This window comes from Polyodon spathula, unplaced genomic scaffold (genome assembly GCF_017654505.1).
Source record: "Polyodon spathula isolate WHYD16114869_AA unplaced genomic scaffold, ASM1765450v1 scaffolds_3195, whole genome shotgun sequence".
In the NCBI taxonomy this organism is placed as follows: Eukaryota; Metazoa; Chordata; class Actinopteri; order Acipenseriformes; family Polyodontidae; genus Polyodon; species Polyodon spathula.
In genome coordinates, this window is record NW_024474659.1 from 1 (window position 1) to 20,000 (window position 20,000).

Sequence of the window (20,000 nt, forward strand, 5' to 3'; positions counted from 1 at the left end):
AAGAGAGAGCGAGAGCGAGAGAGAGAGAAAGAGAGAAAGAGAAAGAGAGAGAGAGCGAGAGAGAGATAGAGAGAAGAGGAGAGAGGAGCGAGAGAGAAGAGAGAGGAGAGAGAGAGAGCCCCACCCTCCCGCCCTCCCTCCCCACCTCCCTCCCCACACTCCCGCACCCCCCCTTTCCTGGGACCGCCGTTTTCCCCGCTCTTTTTTTTTTTTTTTTCTTTGTTGTTTTATTTTTTTTTTTTTTTGTTTTGTTTTTTTCAATTTCAGTTGAGATTCAGGCCGGCCTAACGCACGCAGCAGGCCAGTGTAGCAGCAGCAGCAGCAGCAGCAGCAAAGCGCCCTTTCGCCGGGGCGGAACGGCAGATGCGTTTTGGGAGGAGTTCCCTGTTTTTGTTTTGCGTGGCCTTGCTGCCGCTTGGTAGAGGGGAGTGCCTTTGGGCCGGCCGGAAGGGCTCGGCCGCCAGCAAAGGCACGCTCTGGCTTCTCTACAGCTCGAATAAACCTTTCGCCTTTTACTAAAGATTTCCGTGGAGAGGAGCATTTACGAGTTCGATCCAATTTTTGGACAGCCCTTCCCCTCAGGGAGGGGCTCCACCTGGAGTTTAAAAGCAGAACGAGCACAGAAAGGTAAACGGCGGATCCGCCCACCGTTGGGGCCAACTCGGCCCCCTTTGGTTCCTTCCTTACTTCCTTCCTTCCTTCCTTCCTTCCTCCCTTCCTTCCTTCCTTCTTCCTTCCTTCCTTCCTTCCTCCCTCCGCCCGCCCGAGAAGCAAGTACCACGACTGCTGCGGCGGGCGGCCGCGCCCGGGGCGTTTGGCCAAAACCATTGTGGGCATCGCTTCTCGGCCTCTTGGCTCCGGTCAAGTGAGGGTTAAGAAGGCGAAAGTAAGACTTTGAAGGCGTAAGCTGGAAAGAGTTTTTTGAGCAAAAATGGAAGAAGGAGCTGAAGGACGGAATACTCTCTATTTCCAGTTGAAACAACTGACTGGATTGTGGGGGAGGCGGAAGTTTGTGCTGGAAGTTTTGTTCGGGTTTTTTGGATTGGAAGCAGAGGATATTCTTTGCGTGAAGGATTATATTGCCAAAGGTCGATTCGACGTGACTATGAAAGCGGAGGAGGCCTGCTGGGAAATGCTAAAGAGGTATGAAGAGAATAAAGAGGTGCTGCCGGCTAGTGTGTTTGTCATGGAACCATGGTTTCTGAGGGAGTGGAAAATGGTTTATGTGACTATGTCCAGTCCATTCGTGCCAGAAGAGGACATTACAACGGTTTTGAAAAGGAACTGTGAGCTGAAGAGTGAGTTTCCAGTGAAGGTAATGGATTCTGAAAATGTGTGGAATGGTGTCTGGAAATATACTGCTAAGCTGCATGTGAGGGAAGGGAGGGTGATTCATATCCGACCTCATTTGACAATAGGAGCAGTGAGAGGAACATTGTATTACAGGGGACAACCTAAAGTGTGTTACAAATGTAACAGAGAAGGACACTTTGCTGCTGAATGTGGGGAAGTGTTATGTAAAAACTGCCAAGGGACAGGTCATGTTTCCAGAGACTGCCCTAGGGGATGGATTTGTAATCTCTGTGGTTCTACAGAGCATATGTACAGAGACTGCCCAAAGAGTGCAAAGAGCTATGCCCAAGCAGCTAAGGGTGGGGAGAAGAAGAAAAAAGAAGAAGAGAAAACAAAGGAACAGCCTGAAAAGAAAACAAAGACTGGGACAGTGCCAGAGGAAAAAGAAATTCAGAAAGGCAAAGGAGTGAGTGTTGGGGGAGGAGTCCCCAGAGGAGAAGGTGGAATGGCGGGAAAACTAAAACAGGAGCAAACAAAGGAAAAGGGTGGAGTTTCGGGGGAGGAGGGAGAAGAGAGAGGTGGCTGCGGTGCAACAAGAGACCAGCAGGGGACCTTAGAGGAGCGCTCCGCTTCTGTTCCGATGGAGGAGGGAGAGGTGCAGAGGAAGAGAAAGGAGAGAGAAGGAAAGGAGGTGAGGACTAGCGAGGATCCATCAAGAAAGATAAGAGGAGGAAAGGAGGGTGTGACAACGGGTCAGAGTTGGGGTGAAGCAATGGAAGAGGAGGAAGAGGAGGAAGAGGAGAAGAAGAAAGAGGAGGAGAAGAAAAAGGATAAAATTGTTCAAAAGAGAGGTGAAGGAAGTGCTTTAGAAACTTCGGAGGAGAATGTAATGAAGGCTGTATGTGCTAAAGAGTATGAAGAACTTATGGCCTGGAAGGAGAGGATGAGGAAGGGTAGGATAACAGAAGCGGAGTGGAAGAGATATGAGGAAGAGAGGCACAGGCTTGTGATTGAAGCACGGCGGAGAGCGGAGGAGTTGTTAAAGAAGCACCAGAGAATGTAAAGTATAAGAGTAGTTTAGTTTAGTTTTTTGGGGTTTGGGGTTTTTTTTGAACTTAAGATGTAAAGGAAGTAAAAGAGTAGTTTAGTTTTTGGGGTTTTCTGGGTTTTTGTGGAATTAGAATTTTTTTTGGAAAAAGAATAAAAGAAGATGTATTTTTTGGGGATTTTTTGAGGAATTTTTGTGGACTTATAATTTTGAAAAGTTTTTTTGGGGAAATGTTTGTGTTTGTTTTTGAGTATTTTCAGTAATTGTTTTGTGTTGTTTAAATGAATTATTTTTGTGATTTGTTGAATAAAAAAAAAAAAAAAAAAAAATCTGTTCTTATCAGTTTAATATCTGATACGTCCCCCATAGGGGGACCGTCTATATTAAATGGATTTTTGGAAGCGGGAGTTGGAAGGGGGCTTGCTCCGTCCACTCCACGCATCGACCCGGTATTGCAGTACCTCCGGGAACGGTGCCCATTTCTCAGAAAGGTCAAAAGAGAGAGCGAGAGAGGCCTTCCTCTCTGCGCTCCTCTAACTCTCCCTCTTCTCTTCTCCTCCCTCGAGAAGAGAGCGAAGAGAGAGAGAGCAGGAGAGAGAGAGAGAGAGAGAGAGAGAGAGAGACTGTACGGAGAGAGAGAGAGAGAGAGAGAGAGAGAGAGAGAGACGAGAGAGAGAGAGAGAGAGAGAGAGAGAGCTCCCACCCTCCCTCCCTCCTCCCCACCTCCCCACGGCCTCCCCCTTTCCTTGGACGCGCCGTTTTTCCCCGCTCTGTTTCGTTTTCCCTTTTTTTTTTTTTTTTTTTTTTTTTTTTTTTTTTTTTTTCATTTATTTCATATTCAGGCAGGCCTAACGCACGCAGCAGGCCAGTGTAGCAGCAGCAGCAAAGCGCCCTTTCGCCGGGGCGGAACGGCAGATGCGTTTTTGGAGGAGTTCCCTGTTTTTGTTTTGCGTGCGTGGCCTCGCTGCCGCTTGGCAGAGGGGAGTGCCTTTGGGCCGGCCGGAAGGGCTCGGCCACCAGCAAAGGCACGCTCCGGCTTCTCTACAGCTCGAATGAACCTTTCGCCTTTTACTAAAGATTTCCGTGGAGAGGAGCATTTACGAGTTCGATCCAATTTTTGGACAGCCCTTCCCCTCAGGGAGGGGCTCCACCTGGAGTTTAAAAGCAGAACGAGCACAGAAAGGGCGGTCGCCCCCGTTGGAGCCCGGCACCTTTCCTTCCTTCCTTCCTTCCTTCCTTCCTTCCTCCTTTCCTTCCTTCCTTCCTTCCCTCCCTCCTCCGTCCGCCCGCCCGAGAAGCAAGTACCACGACTGCTGCGGCGGGCGGCCGCGCCCGGGGCGTTTGGCCAAAACCATTGTGGGCATCGCTTCTCGGCCTCTTGGCTCCGGTCAAGTGAGGGTTAAGAAGGCGAAAGTAAGACTTTGAAGGCGTAAGCTGGAAAGAGTTTTTTGAGCAAAAATGGAAGAAGGAGCTGAAGGACGGAATACTCTCTATTTCCAGTTGAAACAACTGACTGGATTGTGGGGGAGGCGGAAGTTTGTGCTGGAAGTTTTGTTCGGGTTTTTTGGATTGGAAGCAGAGGATATTCTTTGCGTGAAGGATTATATTGCCAAAGGTCGATTCGACGTGACTATGAAAGCGGAGGAGGCCTGCTGGGAAATGCTAAAGAGGTATGAAGAGAATAAAGAGGTGCTGCCGGCTAGTGTGTTTGTCATGGAACCATGGTTTCTGAGGGAGTGGAAAATGGTTTATGTGACTATGTCCAGTCCATTCGTGCCAGAAGAGGACATTACAACGGTTTTGAAAAGGAACTGTGAGCTGAAGAGTGAGTTTCCAGTGAAGGTAATGGATTCTGAAAATGTGTGGAATGGTGTCTGGAAATATACTGCTAAGCTGCATGTGAGGGAAGGGAGGGTGATTCATATCCGACCTCATTTGACAATAGGAGCAGTGAGAGGAACATTGTATTACAGGGGACAACCTAAAGTGTGTTACAAATGTAACAGAGAAGGACACTTTGCTGCTGAATGTGGGGAAGTGTTATGTAAAAACTGCCAAGGGACAGGTCATGTTTCCAGAGACTGCCCTAGGGGATGGATTTGTAATCTCTGTGGTTCTACAGAGCATATGTACAGAGACTGCCCAAAGAGTGCAAAGAGCTATGCCCAAGCAGCTAAGGGTGGGGAGAAGAAGAAAAAAGAAGAAGAGAAAACAAAGGAACAGCCTGAAAAGAAAACAAAGACTGGGACAGTGCCAGAGGAAAAAGAAATTCAGAAAGGCAAAGGAGTGAGTGTTGGGGGAGGAGTCCCCAGAGGAGAAGGTGGAATGGCGGGAAAACTAAAACAGGAGCAAACAAAGGAAAAGGGTGGAGTTTCGGGGGAGGAGGGAGAAGAGAGAGGTGGCTGCGGTGCAACAAGAGACCAGCAGGGGACCTTAGAGGAGCGCTCCGCTTCTGTTCCGATGGAGGAGGGAGAGGTGCAGAGGAAGAGAAAGGAGAGAGAAGGAAAGGAGGTGAGGACTAGCGAGGATCCATCAAGAAAGATAAGAGGAGGAAAGGAGGGTGTGACAACGGGTCAGAGTTGGGGTGAAGCAATGGAAGAGGAGGAAGAGGAGGAAGAGGAGAAGAAGAAAGAGGAGGAGAAGAAAAAGGATAAAATTGTTCAAAAGAGAGGTGAAGGAAGTGCTTTAGAAACTTCGGAGGAGAATGTAATGAAGGCTGTATGTGCGAAAGAGTATGAAGAACTCATGGCCTGGAAGGAGAGGATGAGGAAGGGTAGGATAACAGAAGCAGAGTGGAAGAGATATGAGGAAGAGAGGCACAGGCTTGTGATTGAAGCACGGCGGAGAGCGGAGGAGTTGTTAAAGAAGCACAAGAGAATGTAAAGGAAGTTTAGTTTAGTTTTTTGGGGTTTGGGGTTTTTTTTGAACTTAAGATGTAAAGGAAGTAAAAGAGTAGTTTAGTTTTTGGGGTTTTCTGGGTTTTTGTGGAATTAGAATTTTTTTTGGAAAAAGAATAAAAGAAGATGTATTTTTTGGGGATTTTTTGAGGAATTTTTGTGGACTTATAATTTTGAAAAGTTTTTTTGGGGAAATGTTTGTGTTTGTTTTTGAGTATTTTCAGTAATTGTTTTGTGTTGTTTAAATGAATTATTTTTGTGATTTGTTGAATAAATTTATAAAAAAAAAAAAAAAAAAAAAAATCTGTTCTTATCAGTTTAAAATCTGATACGTCCCCCATAGGGGGACCGTCTATATTAAATTGATTTTATGGAAGCGGGGCTTGCTCCGTCCACTCCACGCATCGACCCGGTATTGCAGTACCTCCGGGAACGGTGCCCATTTCTCAGAAAGGTCAAAAGAGAGAGCGAGAGAGAGAGAGAGAGAGAGAGAGAGAGAGAGAGAGAGAGAGAGAGAGAGAGGAGAGAGGGAGAGAGTAGGAGAGAGAGAAGAGAGAGAGAGAGAGAGAGCCCCACCCTCCCTCCCTCCCTCCCCCCTCCCCCCCTCCCCCTCCCTGGGACGCGCCGTTTTCCGCTCTTTTCGTTCTTTTTTTTTTTTTTTTTTTTTTTTGTTTTTTTTTTTTTTTTTTTTTTTTTTTTTTTTTTTTTTTTTCATATTCATTCAGGCATGCCTCGTAGGCCTAACGCACGCAGCAGGCCAGTGTAGCAGCAGCAGCAGCAAAGCGCCCTTTCGCCGGGGCGGAACGGCAGATGCGTTTTGGGAGGAGTTCCCTGTTTTTTGTTTGCGTGCGTGGCCTCGCTGCCGCTTGGTAGAGGGGAGTGCCTTTGGGCCGGCCGGAAGGGCTCGGCCACCAGCAAAGGCACGCTCCGGCTTCTCTACAGCTCGAATAAACCTTTCGCCTTTTACTAAAGATTTCCGTGGAGAGGAGCATTTACGAGTTCGATCCAATTTTTGGACAGCCCTTCCCCTCAGGGAGGGGCTCCACCTGGAGTTTAAAAGCAGAACGAGCACAGAAAGGGCGGTCGCCCCCGTTGGAGCCCGGCACCTTTCCTTCCTTCCTTCCTTCCTTCCTTCTTTCCTTCCTTCCTTCCTTCCTTCCTTCCTTCCTCCCTCCCTCCGCCCGCCCGAGAAGCAAGTACCACGACTGCTGCGGCGGGCGGCCGCGCCCGGGGCGTTTGGCCAAAACCATTGTGGGCACCGCTTCTCGGCCTCTTGGCTCGCCACTTGGGTGTGTGCTTGTCCGAGCTTATTGTTGCTGAGAGAGAAGAAAGGCGATTGGGTAGTAAGTGGAGCTATGCAATACAGCAGTAGCAAGAATACTATCCGGTTCCAGGTGAAGGATGCTGAGCAGCAGAAATGGGACCGAAAAAGATTCGTCGACGAAATCGTCTTTGGATTGTTGCAGTTAAAGTTGGAAGAGATCCTGTGCCTGCAGGATTATGGGAAGAGAGGACTTTTTGATCTCACCTTGATGAACGAGGACATCTGCTGGGAGAAGAAGGGAGTGTTTGAGCAAAGCCCTATGGAAACAGCGAGTGAGTTCTTTTTTGAACCGATTTTTACTCTGGACTGGAAAACCTTTCATGTTCGCATGAATAGTGCCCAAGTGCCAGAAGAGGAGATCCAGAGCTTTATTGAAAGGTTTTTTGTAGTGAAGCATGGGCTAGTTAAAATAATGGATTCTGCAGGCATTTGGACTAACTGGAGGAAGTTCTATGGGAGGTTCAAGATGGAGCAGAGGAGCGGAACCCATGTAGGCCTGAAACCTGTGTTCTACATCGGGCCGAATAGAGGGATTATCAGGTACGCAGGACAGCCTGATGTTTGTTACAAGTGCTCTGCAGCAGACCACTATGCTGCAGAGTGCACAGAGACTGTTTGCAGGAACTGTAACAAGGTGGGGCACATCAGTAGAGACTGTGGAGAAAAGAAAAAATGCAATCTTTGTGGGGCAATGGATCACCTGTATAAAGACTGCGAAAAGAGGTCAAGGAGCTATGCTGAAGCAGCAGCAGGAGGAGGGAAAGAGAAAAAGCAGAGCCAAGAGACAAAACAGAAGGAGAAGGAGGAGAAGCAACAACCTGGAGCTAAGAAGAGTGGAGAGCCTGACAGACAGAAAGCTAAAACTTTTGAGTCTGGAACACAAAAGAGTGTTGGGGGTGGAGCTCAGACAGAAGGAGGCGAAATGGCGGGAAAATCAAAGCCGGAACAGACAAAAGAAAGGGGAGGAGTCCTGGGAAAAAAGGAGGAGGGAGGCCTTCAGGTGTCCACTGATGAGTCCATTCCTGTTCCAATGGAGGAAGAGGGAGGAGAGGTGCAGAGGAAGAGGAAGGAGAGAGACGGGAATGAGGAGTGGGTCAGGGAGGGCCAATCGAGAAGCAGGAGGGGAGGAGAGGAAAGCGTAACAGAGGACCTGGGAAGTGAAGCAGAGTCAAGAGGGGTAAGAGGAACAGCTGGTTCGAGTCGGAGTGAGAGTGTGGAGGAAAAAGAGAAAGGTGAAACAGAGAGCCCAAGTTGGGGTGAGAGAATGGAGAAGGAGGAAGTGAAGAAAGGTAAAGTGAGTGATGCGGAGTACCGTCAAAAGGAGGAGGCCATAATGAGGACCTTTTGTGGCAAGGAGTTCGCTGAGCTTCTGGAGTGGAAGGAGAGGATGAAGAAAGGAAGAATAACAGAGGCGGAGTGGAATCGTTATGAGGAAGAGAGGCGGAAAGTTTTTTTTGAGGCGTTAAAGAGGGGGAACGCTAGGAAAAAATAATGTTCTTGGTTTTCTTAGGAGGTGTATTTAGAGGTGGAGGGGTTATGTAAACGGTGTATTTAGAATTAGAGATGGGTGGGTGAGTGGGATTGTGTTTAGGGGAGTGTTAGTATTTTTTTTGAAAATTTGCATATATGTAAATTGAAAGGGATTTTTTTTCTTGTGCCGTTAGATTATATGTTTAGTTTCTTAGTTATTGTTTTATATGTATTAGACAGATTTTGATTGTATGTTTTAGTTTTGTAATGATAATAAGTTTGTGTTTTTGAAATGTATAAACGAATTGTTTTTTTTGTGAAGTATTATTTAGTTTTTGTAATGGATAAGGATTTGTGGTTTACAGTTTGTATTTATTGTTTGTGTTTTTTTTGAAAAGTTCTATTAAATTTATTAAAATAAAAAAAAATCTGTTCTTATCAGTTTAATATCTGATACGTCCCCCATAGGGGGACCGTCTATATTAAATGGATTTTTGGAAGCGGGAGATGGAAGCGGGGCTTGCTCCGTCCACTCCACGCATCGACCCGGTATTGCAGTACCTCCGGGAACGGTGCACAGTTCTCAGAAAGGTCAAAAGAGAGAGAGAGAGAGAGAGAGAGAGAGACAACGGGGACTTTCAAGCGATCTCTCTCGTCGAGGAGGGAGAAGGAAGCTGAGCTAGAGAGGAGGGAGACGAGAACCCTCCCCCTCCCTTTCGAACCACAACCCTCCCCTTTCCTGGGGGGGAGACTGCGCGTTTTTTTTTCCTTTTCGCTCTTTTCGTTTTTTTTTTTTTTTTTTTTTTTTTTTTTTTTTCATATTTCATATTCAGGCAGGCCTAACACACGCAGCAGGCCAGTGTAGCAGCAGCAGCAAAGCGCCCTTTCGCCGGGGCGGAACGGCAGATGCGTTTTGGGAGGAGTTCCCTGTTTTTGTTTTGCGTGCGTGGCCTCGCTGCCGCTTGGCAGAGGGGAGGGCCTTTGGGCCTTTGGGCCGGCCGGAAGGGCTCGGCCACCAGCAAAGGCACGCTCCGGCTTCTCTACAGCTCGAATGAACGTTTCGCCTTTTACTAAAGATTTCCGTGTAGAGGAGCATTTACGAGTTCGATCCATTTTTTGGACAGCCCTTCCCCTCAGGGAGGGGATCCACCTGGCGTTTAAAAGCAGAACGCGCACAGAAAGGGCGGTCGCCCGCGTTCGAGCCCGGCACCTTTCCTTCCCTCCTACCTTCCTTCCTTCCTTCCTTCATTCCTTCCTTCCTCCCTTCCGCCGCCCGCCCGCCCGGGAAGCAAGTACCTCGACTGCTGCGGCGGGCGGCCGCGCCAGGGGCGTTTGGCCAAAACCATTGTGGACATCGCTTCTCGGCCTCTTGGCTCAGACCAAGTGTAGTATCTGTTCTTATCAGTTTAATATCTGATACGTCCCCCATAGGGGGACCGTCTATATTAAATGGATTTTTGGAAGCGGGAGATGGAAGCGGGGCTTGCTCCGTCCACTCCACGCATCGACCCGGTATTGCAGTACCTCCGGGAACGGTGCCCATTTCTCGGAAAGGTCAAAGAGAGAGGAGAGAGAGAGCGGAGCGAGCGAGAGAGAGAGAGCAGAGAGAGAGAGAGAAGAGAGGAGAGAGTACTCTAGCACCGTTCTATAAATTACGAATGCTTTGGGAGGGCGGCGGAGGGTGGGGGCTTGGCCTTCCGTTTTCCCACAGGTGGACAGGCATTCTCGAACCCGGTATTTTGCAAGGGCCTCCGATGGGAAAAAAAACGGTTCACCTTCCTGTGGACGCCGTTTTTCTTTTTTTTTTTTTTTTTTTTTTTTTTTTTTTGTTTTTTTTTCATTGTTCATATTTCCTATTCAGGCAGGCCTAACACACGCAGCAGGCCAGTGTGGCAGCAGCAGGAGCAAAGCGCCCTTTCGCCTGGGCGGAACGGCAGATGCGTTTTGGGAGGAGTTCCCTGTTTTTGTTTTGCGTGCGTGGCCTCGCTGCCGCTTGGCAGAGGGGAGGGCCTTGGGGCCTTTGGGCCTTTGGGCCGGCCGGAAGGGCTCGGCCGCCAGCAAAGGCACACTCTGGTTTCTCTACAGCTCGAATAAATCTTTCGCATTTTACTAAAGATTTCCGTGGAGAGGAGCGTTTACGAGTTCGATCCAATTTTTGGACAGCCCTTCCCCTCAGGGAGGGGCTCCACCTGGAGTTTAAAAGCAGAACGAGCACAGAAAGGGCGGTCGCCCCCGTTGGAGCCCGGCACCTTTCCTTCCTTCCTTCCTTCCCTCCCTCCCTCCCCTCCCCTCCGTGAACCAGCAAAAAAGGCACCCGTTGTGCGAGCACAAATAGAAAGGAAGAGGGGAAAACCTTAGGGTCTTTTTAGGGCAAAGAAGATCATTAAAGGGAGGGGAGCATTTCCCGGGTTCGGGATTTTTTTTGGAGGAAGGAAAGGGCCCCACTTTCAGCGGAGGGGGCTTATTTTTTTTTGGAAATTGCCCCCCCCTTGGGCAAGGGTAGCAAAGAAACGAAGCACAGGGGAAGGTAAAGGGGCGGTGTCCGGAACAAAAGGGAGCCCGGGGGCAACTTTCCTTCGTGGGAGACGGGGATTTCCCTTATTTCCCCTCCGGGAATGGCTCAGATCAAGTGTAGTATCTGTTCTTATCAGTTTAATATCTGATACGTCCCCCATAGGGGGACCGTCTATATTAAATGGATTTTTGGAAGCGGGAGATGGAAGCGGGGCTTGCTCCGTCCACTCCACGCATCGACCCGGTATTGCAGTACCTCCGGGAACGGTGCCCATTTTCTCAGTTTGGAAAGGGAAGGAAGAGAAGGGGAAGGCTTTTTGAGAGACGGAGAGAGAGAGGGAGAGAGAGAGAGAGAGAGGCGAACGGCCCAGAGGGAGGGAAAGAGGGAAAATGGGTTAGGGGGAGGGGAAAAAGGAAAAAGGGGGGGGAGGGAGGGCAGAGAAAAGGCTTTTTTTTTTGGGTTTGTTTTTTTTTTTTTTTTTTTTTTCGTTATTTTTTTTTTTTTTTTTTTTTTTTTTTACTTTTTATTCAGGCAGGCCTAACACACGCAGCAGGCCAGTGTAGCAGCAGCAGCAGCAGCAGCAAAGCGCCCTTTCGCCGGGGCGGAACGGCAGATGCGTTTTGGGAGGAGTTCCCTTTTTTTGTTTTGCGTGCGTGGCCTTGCTGCCGCTTGGCAGAGGGGAGTGCCTTTGGGCCTTTGGGCCGGCCGGAAGGGCTCGGCCACCAGCAAAGGCACACTCTGGCTTCTCTACAGCTCGAATAAATCTTTCGCCTTTTACTAAAGATTTCCGTGGAGAGGAGCGTTTACGAGTTCGATCCAATTTTTGGACACCCCTTCCCCTCAGGGAGGGGCTCCACATGGAGTTTAAAAGCAGAACGAGCACAGAAAGGGCGGTCGCCCCCGTTGGAGCCAGGCACCTTTCCTTCCTTCCTTCCTTCCCTCCTTCCCCCCCCCCCTTCCCAAGGAGGAAGGAACAATTTCAAGATGCTCCGTTTTAAAGCCGTTTATTTTTTTTCTCGTTTTTTTCCTCCCCCGGCTTTTGGACCCAAACCTTTTTCAGTTGGTTGTTTTTTCCACCATATAGGGACAGACCCCAAAAAAAGGAAAAAAACTTTAGCGATCCTTACTGCGGGAAGGGGAGCCCGGGAAATATTATGTGCCCTTTAAAACTTCCAAGTCTGCCGGGAACATTACTGTTCTAGAGGGAAAGGGGATTTTTTTGCTTTCCTTTTTTTCAGACATTTCCTCAGGCGCGACTTCTGAATACAATACGTTTCATTGGAAGAGAAAAGGATGGAGTTCAGTTCACCATGACAAGAAGGAGCTTTGCCAAGGACATCATTTTTGAATTCCTGGGAGTTACAGCGGCGCAGATCTATTGCTACCGGGACTTTCCACTAAGGAGTACCTATGAAGTGACTTTCGCGGGGGACTACTTATGCGAGGAAGCATGGACCAAGTGCCTGGAATCAAAGGACATCTCTCCGATTTCAAACTTCAGAGTGGAGCCACTGTTTGCAAGCCGGGTGAGAACCGTGACAGTGTGCATGCAGAACCCTTATACTAAAGAGCAGGACATTCGGCGATTTCTGACTAAATACTGCGATGTTTTAGGTGCTGGAGTAAGAGAGATGGACTATGATGGTATGTGGAACGGGAATAGAAAATACACTGTCCGTTTTAAGAGGAAAATAGGAGGGTTTGAATGTCCCCCAGCATCCTTTTATATCGGTGGTGTTAAGGGATATCTGTATTATTATGGACAACCCAAAACCTGTCGAAAATGCGGAGAGCAGGGACATATTGCAGTAATGTGCCAAAAAAGGGAAAAAAAAAAAAAAAAAAAAAAAAAAAAACTAAAAAAAAAAACCTGAAGCTAAAAAGAAAAAAAAAAAAAAAAAAAAAAACGGTGATTTCAAAAACACCTGTTGGGGGCACAAAACAATGGGGAAAAACAAAAAAAAAAAAAAAAAAATGGGTTGGGAATTGGTGGGAGGAAAAAGAACGACAAAGAGGAAATTAAACCAGGAGGGTTTGGAAGGTGACAACAAAGTCTGCGTAATTGAGACATCCAACAGCTACGAGTGTTTGGAAAATGAAAAAGGTGGGAGAGGAAGAAGTCTCAAGTGTCGAGCCGTCTTCCATAGAGAGCTCCCCGTTGGTGCCATCAGAAGTGGATAGTGAGGAGAACAGCGTGGATTCCCAGCTCAATTACTTGAGTGACTCAATGGTGGACAACATGAAGAAAACGACAATGTTCCAGAAGGGTGGTTTTTTTTTTTTTTTTAAAAAAAAAAAAAATGTATTTCAACGTGTTTTCAAAAAAAAAGGGGCATGAGAAATGTTGGTAAGAGGGCTTCCTTGTTCTTTTCTCTCAAAAAAAAAAACCCCCAAGTCTGTTTTTTGCAAAAATGCCACCTGAAAAATTCAGAGGACATTGAACGCTTTAAAAAGGACTGGAAGGATGGTGCTTCAGTATTTTTTTTTTGTAATGTACATTCAGATGGGGTGGGAAAATTATTTAAAAATACCAGTTTTGTTTTTGAGGAAACAAGAAAAAAAATACCAGGCAGATTAATGTATACAGATTTTTTTTTTGTTTTGAAAGCTTTTTTTGGTGAATAAAAACGCACCTACATTAAAAGGGACAAGGCTGGAAACATTTTTTGCACCCCCCTAATTGGGGGGGGGTTCTTTTTTTTTTTTTTTAAAAAGGGGGGGGTTCGTAGACAAAAGTATTTTGGTTTTGTTTTAAAAGGGGAGGGTGTTTGTTTTTAAAAAATTTTACGGGGGGGAAAACCCCTTTTTAAATTTTTTTTTTTGGTTTTTAAAAAAAAAAAACCTTTTTTTTCCTTCCTTTCTTTTTTTTTAAAAAAAACCAAAACTCCCAAAATACTTGTTTAAGGAAACATTTTTTTTTTATTTTTTTTTCAAAAAGTTTTTGGAAAACGGGAAAAAAAAGGTTTTTTGGGGTGGGTTTTTTTTTTTTTTTTTTTTTTTTTTTTTTTTTTTTTTTTTTTTTTTTTCCCCCCCCCCCCCCCCCCCCCCCCCCCCCCCCCCCCCCCCCCCCCCCCCCCCCCCCCCCCCCCCCCCCCCCCCCCCCCCCCCCCCCCCCCCCCCCCCCCCCCCCCCCCCCCCCCCCCCCCCCCCCCCCCCCCCCCCCCCCCCCCCCCCCCCCCCCCCCCCCCCCCCCCCCCCCCCCCCCCCCCCCCCCCCCCCCCCCCCCCCCCCCCCCCCCCCCCCCCCCCCCCCCTTTTTTTTTTTTTTTTTTTTTTTTTTTTTTTTTTTTTTTTTTTTTTTTTTTTTTTTTTTTTTTTTTTTTTTTTTTTTTTTTTTTTTTTTTTTTTTTTTTTTTTTTTTTTTTTTTTTTTTTTTTTTTTTTTTTTTTTTTTTTTTTTTTTTTTTTTTTTTTTTTTTTTTTTTTTTTTTTTTTTTTTTTTTTTTTTTTTTTTTCCCCCCCCCCCCCCCCCCCCCCCCCCCCCCCCCCCCCCCCCCCCCCCCCCCCCCCCCCCCCCCCCCCCCCCCCCCCCCCCCCCCCCCCCCCCCCCCCCCCCCCCCCCCCCCCCCCCCCCCCCCCCCCCCCCCCCCCCCCCCCCCCCCCCCCCCCCCCCCCCCCCCCCCCCCCCCCCCCCCCCCCCCCCCCCCCCCCCCCCCCCCCCCCCCCCCCCCCCCCCCCCCCCCCCCCCCCCCCCCCCCCCCCCCCCCCCCCCCCCCCCCCCCCCCCCCCCCCCCCCCCCCCCCCCCCCCCCCCCCCCCCCCCCCCCCCCCCCCCCCCCCCCCCCCCCCCCCGGGGGGGGGGGTTTTTTTTTTTTTTTTTTTTTTTTTTTTTTTTTTTTTTTTTTTTTTTTTTTTTTTTTTTTTTTTTTTTTTTTTTTTTTTTTTTTTTTTTTTTTTTTTTTTTTTTTTTTTTTTTTTTTTTTTTTTTTTTTTTTTTTTTTTTTTTTTTTTTTTTTTTTTTTTTTTTTTTTTTTTTTTTTTTTTTTTTTTTTTTTTTTTTTTTTTTTTTTTTTTTTTTTTTTTTTTTTTTTTTTTTTTTTTTTTTTTTTTTTTTTTTTTTTTTTTTTTTTTTTTTTTTTTTTTTTTTTTTTTTTTTTTTTTTTTTTTTTTTTTTTTTTTTTTTTTTTTTTTTTTTTTTTTTTTTTTTTTTTTTTTTTTTTTTTTTTTTTTTTTTTTTTTTTTTTTTTTTTTTTTTTTTTTTTTTTTTTTTTTTTTTTTTTTTTTTTTTTTTTTTTTTTTTTTTTTTTTTTTTTTTTTTTTTTTTTTTTTTTTTTTTTTTTTTTTTTTTTTTTTTTTTTTTTTTTTTTTTTTTTTTTTTTTTTTTTTTTTTTTTTTTTTTTTTTTTTTTTTTTTTTTTTTTTTTTTTTTTTTTTTTTTTTTTTTTTTTTTTTTTTTTTTTTTTTTTTTTTTTTTTTTTTTTTTTTTTTTTTTTTTTTTTTTTTTTTTTTTTTTTTTTTTTTTTTTTTTTTTTTTTTTTTTTTTTTTTTTTTTTTTTTTTTTTTTTTTTTTTTTTTTTTTTTTTTTTTTTTTTTTTTTTTTTTTTTTTTTTTTTTTTTTTTTTTTTTTTTTTTTTTTTTTTTTTTTTTTTTTTTTTTTTTTTTTTTTTTTTTTTTTTTTTTTTTTTTTTTTTTTTTTTTTTTTTTTTTTTTTTTTTTTTTTTTTTTTTTTTTTTTTTTTTTTTTTTTTTTTTTTTTTTTTTTTTTTTTTTTTTTTTTTTTTTTTTTTTTTTTTTTTTTTTTTTTTTTTTTTTTTTTTTTTTTTTTTTTTTTTTTTTTTTTTTTTTTTTTTTTTTTTTTTTTTTTTTTTTTTTTTTTTTTTTTTTTTTTTTTTTTTTTTTTTTTTTTTTTTTTTTTTTTTTTTTTTTTTTTTTTTTTTTTTTTTTTTTTTTTTTTTTTTTTTTTTTTTTTTTTTTTTTTTTTTTTTTTTTTTTTTTTTTTTTTTTTTTTTTTTTTTTTTTTTTTTTTTTTTTTTTTTTTTTTTTTTTTTTTTTTTTTTTTTTTTTTTTTTTTTTTTTTTTTTTTTTTTTTTTTTTTTTTTTTTTTTTTTTTTTTTTTTTTTTTTTTTTTTTTTTTTTTTTTTTTTTTTTTTTTTTTTTTTTTTTTTTTTTTTTTTTTTTTTTTTTTTTTTTTTTTTTTTTTTTTTTTTTTTTTTTTTTTTTTTTTTTTTTTTTTTTTTTTTTTTTTTTTTTTTTTTTTTTTTTTTTTTTTTTTTTTTTTTTTTTTTTTTTTTTTTTTTTTTTTTTTTTTTTTTTTTTTTTTTTTTTTTTTTTTTTTTTTTTTTTTTTTTTTTTTTTTTTTTTTTTTTTTTTTTTTTTTTTTTTTTTTTTTTTTTTTTTTTTTTTTTTTTTTTTTTTTTTTTTTTTTTTTTTTTTTTTTTTTTTTTTTTTTTTTTTTTTTTTTTTTTTTTTTTTTTTTTTTTTTTTTTTTTTTTTTTTTTTTTTTTTTTTTTTTTTTTTTTTTTTTTTTTTTTTTTTTTTTTTTTTTTTTTTTTTTTTTTTTTTTTTTTTTTTTTTTTTTTTTTTTTTTTTTTTTTTTTTTTTTTTTTTTTTTTTTTTTTTTTTTTTTTTTTTTTTTTTTTTTTTTTTTTTTTTTTTTTTTTTTTTTTTTTTTTTTTTTTTTTTTTTTTTTTTTTTTTTTTTTTTTTTTTTTTTTTTTTTTTTTTTTTTTTTTTTTTTTTTTTTTTTTTTTTTTTTTTTTTTTTTTTTTTTTTTTTTTTTTTTTTTTTTTTTTTTTTTTTTTTTTTTTTTTTTTTTTTTTTTTTTTTTTTTTTTTTTTTTTTTTTTTTTTTTTTTTTTTTTTTTTTTTTTTTTTTTTTTTTTTTTTTTTTTTTTTTTTTTTTTTTTTTTTTTTTTTTTTTTTTTTTTTTTTTTTTTTTTTTTTTTTTTTTTTTTTTTTTTTTTTTTTTTTTTTTTTTTTTTTTTTTTTTTTTTTTTTTTTTTTTTTTTTTTTTTTTTTTTTTTTTTTTTTTTTTTTTTTTTTTTTTTTTTTTTTTTTTTTTTTTTTTTTTTTTTTTTTTTTTTTTTTTTTTTTTTTTTTTTTTTTTTTTTTTTTTTTTTTTTTTTTTTTTTTTTTTTTTTTTTTTTTTTTTTTTTTTTTTTTTTTTTTTTTTTTTTTTTTTTTTTTTTTTTTTTTTTTTTTTTTTTTTTTTTTTTTTTTTTTTTTTTTTTTTTTTTTTTTTTTTTTTTTTTTTTTTTTTTTTTTTTTTTTTTTTTTTTTTTTTTTTTTTTTTTTTTTTTTTTTTTTTTTTTTTTTTTTTTTTTTTTTTTTTTTTTTTTTTTTTTTTTTTTTTTTTTTTTTTTTTTTTTTTTTTTTTTTTTTTTTTTTTTTTTTTTTTTTTTTTTTTTTTTTTTTTTTTTTTTTTTTTTTTTTTTTTTTTTTTGGGGGGGGGTTTTTTTTTTTTTTTTTTTTTTTTTTTTTTTTTTTTTTTTTTTTTTTTTTTTTTTTTTTTTTTTTTTTTTTTTTTTTTTTTTTTTTTTTTTTTTTTTTTTTTTTTTTTTTTTTTTTTTTTTTTTTTTTTTTTTTTTTTTTTTTTTTTTTTTTTTTTTTTTTTTTTTTTTTTTTTTTTTTTTTTTTTTTTTTTTTTTTTTTTTTTTTTTTTTTTTTTTTTTTTTTTTTTTTTTTTTTTTTTTTTTTTTTTTTTTTTTTTTTTTTTTTTTTTTTTTTTTTTTTTTTTTTTTTTTTTTTTTTTTTTTTTTTTTTTTTTTTTTTTTTTTTTTTTTTTTTTTTTTTTTTTTTTTTTTTTTTTTTTTTTTTTTTTTTTTTTTTTTTTTTTTTTTTTTTTTTTTTTTTTTTTTTTTTTTTTTTTTTTTTTTTTTTTTTTTTTTTTTTTTTTTTTTTTTTTTTTTTTTTTTTTTTTTTTTTTTTTTTTTTTTTTTTTTTTTTTTTTTTTTTTTTTTTTTTTTTTTTTTTTTTTTTTTTTTTTTTTTTTTTTTTTTTTTTTTTTTTTTTTTTTTTTTTTTTTTTTTTTTTTTTTTTTTTTTTTTTTTTTTTTTTTTTTTTTTTTTTTTTTTTTTTTTTTTTTTTTTTTTTTTTTTTTTTTTTTTTTTTTTTTTTTTTTTTTTTTTTTTTTTTTTTTTTTTTTTTTTTTTTTTTTTTTTTTTTTTTTTTTTTTTTTTTTTTTTTTTTTTTTTTTTTTTTTTTTTTTTTTTTTTTTTTTTTTTTTTTTTTTTTTTTTTTTTTTTTTTTTTTTTTTTTTTTTTTTTTTTTTTTTTTTTTTTTTTTTTTTTTTTTTTTTTTTTTTTTTTTTTTTTTTTTTTTTTTTTTTTTTTTTTTTTTTTTTTTTTTTTTTTTTTTTTTTTTTTTTTTTTTTTTTTTTTTTTTTTTTTTTTTTTTTTTTTTTTTTTTTTTTTTTTTTTTTTTTTTTTTTTTTTTTTTTTTTTTTTTTTTTTTTTTTTTTTTTTTTTTTTTTTTTTTTTTTTTTTTTTTTTTTTTTTTTTTTTTTTTTTTTTTTTTTTTTTTTTTTTTTTTTTTTTTTTTTTTTTTTTTTTTTTTTTTTTTTTTTTTTTTTTTTTTTTTTTTTTTTTTTTTTTTTTTTTTTTTTTTTTTTTTTTTTTTTTTTTTTTTTTTTTTTTTTTTTTTTTTTTTTTTTTTTTTTTTTTTTTTTTTTTTTTTTTTTTTTTTTTTTTTTTTTTTTTTTTTTTTTTTTTTTTTTTTTTTTTTTTTTTTTTTTTTTTTTTTTTTTTTTTTTTTTTTTTTTTTTTTTTTTTTTTTTTTTTTTTTTTTTTTTTTTTTTTTTTTTTTTTTTTTTTTTTTTTTTTTTTTTTTTTTTTTTTTTTTTTTTTTTTTTTTTTTTTTTTTTTTTTTTTTTTTTTTTTTTTTTTTTTTTTTTTTTTTTTTTTTTTTTTTTTTTTTTTTTTTTTTTTTTTTTTTTTTTTTTTTTTTTTTTTTTTTTTTTTTTTTTTTTTTTTTTTTTTTTTTTTTTTTTTTTTTTTTTTTTTTTTTTTTTTTTTTTTTTTTTTTTTTTTTTTTTTTTTTTTTTTTTTTTTTTTTTTTTTTTTTTTTTTTTTTTTTTTTTTTTTTTTTTTTTTTTTTTTTTTTTTTTTTTTTTTTTTTTTTTTTTTTTTTTTTTTTTTTTTTTTTTTTTTTTTTTTTTTTTTTTTTTTTTTTTTTTTTTTTTTTTTTTTTTTTTTTTTTTTTTTTTTTTTTTTTTTTTTTTTTTTTTTTTTTTTTTTTTTTTTTTTTTTTTTTTTTTTTTTTTTTTTTTTTTTTTTTTTTTTTTTTTTTTTTTTTTTTTTTTTTTTTTTTTTTTTTTTTTTTTTTTTTTTTTTTTTTTTTTTTTTTTTTTTTTTTTTTTTTTTTTTTTTTTTTTTTTTTTTTTTTTTTTTTTTTTTTTTTTTTTTTTTTTTTTTTTTTTTTTTTTTTTTTTTTTTTTTTTTTTTTTTTTTTTTTTTTTTTTTTTTTTTTTTTTTTTTTTTTTTTTTTTTTTTTTTTTTTTTTTTTTTTTTTTTTTTTTTTTTTTTTTTTTTTTTTTTTTTTTTTTTTTTTTTTTTTTTTTTTTTTTTTTTTTTTTTTTTTTTTTTTTTTTTTTTTTTTTTTTTTTTTTTTTTTTTTTTTTTTTTTTTTTTTTTTTTTTTTTTTTTTTTTTTTTTTTTTTTTTTTTTTTTTTTTTTTTTTTTTTTTTTTTTTTTTTTTTTTTTTTTTTTTTTTTTTTTTTTTTTTTTTTTTTTTTTTTTTTTTTTTTTTTTTTTTTTTTTTTTTTTTTTTTTTTTTTTTTTTTTTTTTTTTTTTTTTTTTTTTTTTTTTTTTTTTTTTTTTTTTTTTTTTTTTTTTTTTTTTTTTTTTTTTTTTTTTTTTTTTTTTTTTTTTTTTTTTTTTTTTTTTTTTTTTTTTTTTTTTTTTTTTTTTTTTTTTTTTTTTTTTTTTTTTTTTTTTTTTTTTTTTTTTTTTTTTTTTTTTTTTTTTTTTTTTTTTTTTTTTTTTTTTTTTTTTTTTTTTTTTTTTTTTTTTTTTTTTTTTTTTTTTTTTTTTTTTTTTTTTTTTTTTTTTTTTTTTTTTTTTTTTTTTTTTTTTTTTTTTTTTTTTTTTTTTTTTTTTTTTTTTTTTTTTTTTTTTTTTTTTTTTTTTTTTTTTTTTTTTTTTTTTTTTTTTTTTTTTTTTTTTTTTTTTTTTTTTTTTTTTTTTTTTTTTTTTTTTTTTTTTTTTTTTTTTTTTTTTTTTTTTTTTTTTTTTTTTTTTTTTTTTTTTTTTTTTTTTTTTTTTTTTTTTTTTTTTTTTTTTTTTTTTTTTTTTTTTTTTTTTTTTTTTTTTTTTTTTTTTTTTTTTTTTTTTTTTTTTTTTTTTTTTTTTTTTTTTTTTTTTTTTTTTTTTTTTTTTTTTTTTTTTTTTTTTTTTTTTTTTTTTTTTTTTTTTTTTTTTTTTTTTTTTTTTTTTTTTTTTTTTTTTTTTTTTTTTTTTTTTTTTTTTTTTTTTTTTTTTTTTTTTTTTTTTTTTTTTTTTTTTTTTTTTTTTTTTTTTTTTT

The 20,000-nt window shown here is 34.8% G+C and overlaps 11 non-coding genes across 11 annotated transcripts; all 11 read left to right on the forward strand.

Moving 5' to 3' along the window:
• Nucleotides 1-471: 471 nt before the first annotated feature.
• LOC121311402 lies at nucleotides 472-589 on the forward strand. The gene has a single exon (XR_005949224.1). It is a non-coding gene; the product is annotated as a U5 spliceosomal RNA (small nuclear RNA).
• Nucleotides 590-2,626: 2,037 nt separating this feature from the next.
• Nucleotides 2,627-2,824, forward strand: LOC121311387. The gene has a single exon (XR_005949214.1). It is a non-coding gene; the product is annotated as a U2 spliceosomal RNA (small nuclear RNA).
• Nucleotides 2,825-3,368: 544 nt separating this feature from the next.
• LOC121311408 lies at nucleotides 3,369-3,486 on the forward strand. The gene has a single exon (XR_005949230.1). It is a non-coding gene; the product is annotated as a U5 spliceosomal RNA (small nuclear RNA).
• Nucleotides 3,487-5,487: 2,001 nt separating this feature from the next.
• Nucleotides 5,488-5,684, forward strand: LOC121311397. The gene has a single exon (XR_005949220.1). It is a non-coding gene; the product is annotated as a U2 spliceosomal RNA (small nuclear RNA).
• A 476-nt stretch (nucleotides 5,685-6,160) lies between these two features.
• LOC121311406 lies at nucleotides 6,161-6,278 on the forward strand. The gene has a single exon (XR_005949228.1). It is a non-coding gene; the product is annotated as a U5 spliceosomal RNA (small nuclear RNA).
• A 2,150-nt stretch (nucleotides 6,279-8,428) lies between these two features.
• Nucleotides 8,429-8,615, forward strand: LOC121311381. Its single transcript, XR_005949210.1, has one exon. It is a non-coding gene; the product is annotated as a U2 spliceosomal RNA (small nuclear RNA).
• A 443-nt stretch (nucleotides 8,616-9,058) lies between these two features.
• LOC121311365 lies at nucleotides 9,059-9,176 on the forward strand. Its single transcript, XR_005949196.1, has one exon. It is a non-coding gene; the product is annotated as a U5 spliceosomal RNA (small nuclear RNA).
• A 209-nt stretch (nucleotides 9,177-9,385) lies between these two features.
• LOC121311373 lies at nucleotides 9,386-9,578 on the forward strand. The gene has a single exon (XR_005949202.1). It is a non-coding gene; the product is annotated as a U2 spliceosomal RNA (small nuclear RNA).
• A 519-nt stretch (nucleotides 9,579-10,097) lies between these two features.
• Nucleotides 10,098-10,215, forward strand: LOC121311405. Its single transcript, XR_005949227.1, has one exon. It is a non-coding gene; the product is annotated as a U5 spliceosomal RNA (small nuclear RNA).
• Nucleotides 10,216-10,634: 419 nt separating this feature from the next.
• On the forward strand, nucleotides 10,635-10,824 carry LOC121311377. Its single transcript, XR_005949206.1, has one exon. It is a non-coding gene; the product is annotated as a U2 spliceosomal RNA (small nuclear RNA).
• Nucleotides 10,825-11,280: 456 nt separating this feature from the next.
• Nucleotides 11,281-11,396, forward strand: LOC121311400. Its single transcript, XR_005949222.1, has one exon. It is a non-coding gene; the product is annotated as a U5 spliceosomal RNA (small nuclear RNA).
• The last annotated feature ends 8,604 nt before the right edge of the window (nucleotides 11,397-20,000 follow it).